Source organism: Miscanthus floridulus, chromosome 18 (genome assembly GCF_019320115.1).
Source record: "Miscanthus floridulus cultivar M001 chromosome 18, ASM1932011v1, whole genome shotgun sequence".
Classification (NCBI taxonomy): Eukaryota; Viridiplantae; Streptophyta; class Magnoliopsida; order Poales; family Poaceae; genus Miscanthus; species Miscanthus floridulus.
Window position 1 is genome coordinate 74,815,433 of NC_089597.1, and position 3,929 is coordinate 74,819,361.

The 3,929-nt window shown below is 43.6% G+C and overlaps 1 non-coding gene across 1 annotated transcript; it reads right to left on the minus strand.

The window, feature by feature from the left end:
- Positions 1–3,604: 3,604 nt before the first annotated feature.
- LOC136525110 (small nucleolar RNA R71) lies at positions 3,605–3,713 on the minus strand. Its single transcript, XR_010776433.1, has one exon. It is a non-coding gene; the product is annotated as a small nucleolar RNA R71 (small nucleolar RNA).
- Between the last annotated feature and the right edge of the window lie 216 nt (positions 3,714–3,929).

The following is a 3,929-nucleotide window of genomic DNA, read 5'->3' on the forward strand; positions in this document are numbered from 1 at the left end:
CAAGTCTGACTCTCCTCACTCTCTCTATTTTATCATGATATTTTGGTTTTAGTTTGACCGGTATTTCAAACACGACACTGAATTCTTTTATTATTTTGATTAAAAATCATGCGTGCACTCCTCTAGGAGTCTTGCCGCTAGTCATCTTCATATTACTCTCTTCGTTCCCAAAAGAATAGAATTGTATCAAATGATTTAAAGTTTGATCAAAGATATATAAAAAAGAAAGTTAAATGTACCAGCGACTCTTAATCTAAGGGTGTGTTAATTAGGTCACGAACTTTCAAAATGCATTTCTGGGTTCCTAAACTGGTTAAGTGATACACTACAGGTCCATACCAGTTACATAGACATTTCTTGCTCGTGTGACATGTCAACATGACATGTTTTTTTTACATTTAACCTCTCTCCTTCCCGCTTCTCTCACGAATGGATCCTTGTTTCCCTCCTCTCTCACGCCAACCCTAGCCCGTCTAACGCCATGACTGTCTACAGGCTACAGTCACCATGTGTCGAGGGTATGATACCCCGGGTATCTCAAGGCACAGATTAGTTAGCCGCTCGGGCGGCCCACGACAGCCGGCCTGTATAAGCCCAAATGATCGAGGCCCAGCCGAGCTTAGCGGGCTAGACAAACACTAAGGCCGAGGCCTGCCACGACCCCTTCTCTCTGCCTTAGCCGCACACTACACAACAACTCACGACCTCTCATTGTCCCGACCCCTACGAGGAACAGGGAGAGATCGAGCTCACCAAGCGCGCCTGCTCTGATAGGACTAGACACGCCGCACTGACCCCGCAAGGACCGAGGGGACAACAGTCGCCTTGGCGCGGTCAGATGCCATCCCTACACCACACAGCGAAGACAAGACAACACCGCTAAGCGTTGATGGCCAGTACGGAGACCCACCGTCCAAATACGGTCCGACGAGACATATGTACGATTCCACTCACCACGAGATAGGATCCACAACGATGGCCTTGACTTAGTGGTTACCCAAGCCAACAAGGACCACGACCCCTTCACTTGAGATCATGGCCACCAACTCCACAGACGACAAGACGATCGGTGACCCAGGGTAGCTACCAACTTCCGTATGACGCCCCCGGATGATCAGGAGGCAATGATGAAGGCCAAGGCGAGACCACGTTGCGTAGGATGGCTGGCGCAACACCACCATGCCCACAGTGCTACCATGACCTACACTGTAGCACCACGTCACACCATACCGCAATGTGGGCACATGACCATGACGACAGCCATGCCCGGATGTGCACCACAAGATGGCGTTACTTGCAAGCCAAGTTAGCTAGGTGTTGACGGTAGTTAACAACCAACTTAAACCGTTAATTAAACATGCATAAGGGCATAAATATAAGCATCAATGAAGGTTTAGGGGTTTAAACTAATAAATTCCACAAGTTTTGGTGAATCTGTGTTTCTAGTAGGGTTTAATCAGAAAACCACCAAGGAGGACCTAATCATCAAAGTAAAATATAGAGTTCCACCGTGGTACCTATGTGGGAAGACTCTAGAAGGGTTCAGAAGCCATGTCACCAAAGCAGAGGGCCACCCACTGATAGGTGGGGCCGCCCAGCCCCCCTGGTCCCACCTGTTAGCCAGCTTCGTATGGCGGTCTCCCACCGTCTTTGAGGACGCATCTAGGCTGTTACTTAAGTTGGTTTGATCTAAGGGCTCACGTTGGACCCTCAGGGCTATATAATCCAGCCCCTGCCTCCCCCAGGAATCATAAGTCATCAAGTCCTTTGAGAAGACAGAAATCCTAATCTCCTTAGAGCTCTTCCTCCTCCATAGCATAGCTAGTTAGGATAGATCTAGAGGGAGGCAATCAGGACTTCGCTTGGATTCCTGATCTTGTCAAGAGTGTGGTTCGGTATAAACTTTGTACCCCTCTCTCTTTTGTTTCTCTATTATTTTTATATGCTAGTTACAATTGTTATGACAATCTTAATATTCATCTTATTCATGTTCTTCATTATGATGTTCATCGTCTACTTTGATTATATGCTTAGTATAGCTAGTTTATCATTATATTTATGCATAAGTTCGTATAGCGCTCACTCCAAGGTACCATAGGTGGGTGGTCGACATTGTATAAGCGTGGTGCTTATACGCTGTTTACCTATGGATACACCCTATATTCTAGGTCATGTGGTAGATCACGGATGTGACACTCCCGTTGAGTCCTTTGTAGTCTGCTCCCAGAATATAGGTGCACGTATGGTCCAATTACGAAGGTAGAACGAGCTCTGTCCTCAATCTTCCTTCGTAATATCCCTTCTATGTAGATATGAAGATGATCTTAGCCATGATTACTAGGTGTAATTACACTAATCAAATGTATGCTTTGATTTGTAATTAGGAATGACTTAGGAATTATTCCTCTAATATTCTACCTGACCATGCTAATGCCATAGAAAAGAGTGCTCTGAGTGACTTATCATTATCATTACTTATCATATATACATATCTTATCTTATGACTTATCCCTGTAGTGAGTAGAGTATTTGTTATGGTTTACTTCTCCTTTAATAATATGAGTTATCAATACATTTCCATGCTAGACCTTTCCAGTGGTAAAAATATAAATAACGATACCTGGAATACTCTCGGGTAAAATTCTACAATGGTATATTATCTGTGCGCTTGCGGATACTTTATATTCATATATATATATACATAATTAATAAAGATCTGCTTAGTGTTATTCTAGTAGTGATACTATGTTGTACCAACACATATCTCTGGCGTCATCACTACGGATGACAACCTAGTAAAGTTAGGAGATATATGTTTATAATAGGTGGCTAAGTACTTCAACCAAGTGATACGTTAATAAATACCAATAAGCATTTTCTAGGCTGTTGCTAGGGGTTAGGATTTAAACTTCATTCTTAGTAGCAACGCTAAGAAATGTCAACAAGCATTTTTGGCGCCATTGCCGGGGAAGGTAACTAGCAAAGAAAGTATTGATAAACTTATAATTATTGATGTGATCGAGATAACCATTGACCTCTGCTCAAGTAGAGTTACCCTTGTTCTGTCTACTTTTTATATCTTATGCAGGGTAATGTATGACCGATTTTGATCTTCCGACAAACTACATTAAAGATCTGGAAGCATTAATTAGTAGAACTAAAGCTAAACTCAAGAAAGTGTCAGCTTTAGATTCGGAAGACAACCAGACAAGGTGAAGCTTAACACCAGAATTTGAAGCCATGGCTGACAAGACTCTCCGCGAATTCTCTGCTCCAACTATGGCCAACATCCATACTGGACCGACAACCAAAGTCGGAGACAATGGATTCGAGCTCAAGCCGGCTCTCATCAATATGGTGCAAGCGAGCCAATTTTGTGGAAAGGCTCATGAAGATGCGAGTGCACATCTCCAACACTTTATGGAGATCTGTAGCACTTTTACCATCAAGGGAGTAACCAAGGATGCCATACTACTTCGCCTCTTACCATTTTCACTTTTGGGGAAGGCAAAGCAGTAGTTCTACGCCAACAAAGATAGAAACACTACATGGGATAATTGCTCCACTGCCTTCCTAGAAAAGTTCTTTCCCACGGGCAAGACCAATGCTCTGTGTGGGAGAATTTCAAGTTTTTAGCAGCAACATGATGAATCTATCCCTGAGGCATAGGAACGCTTTCAAGACTATATATCAGAATGCCCTCATCATGGGATGGAGAATTGGGTGATCATGCAGACTTTCTATCATGGGTTGACCAACGGTACCTGTGAGACTATGGATATTGCTGCTGGAGGTGCATTCATGTCACTTACACTTCCCGCTACGACCACTCTTGTGGAGAAGATGCCCCCAACTAAGGCTAGAATGAAGAATGCATTTAGACCCACAAGAGAGGTGGAGGTATGCATCAACTCAAGGAAGTAGACATA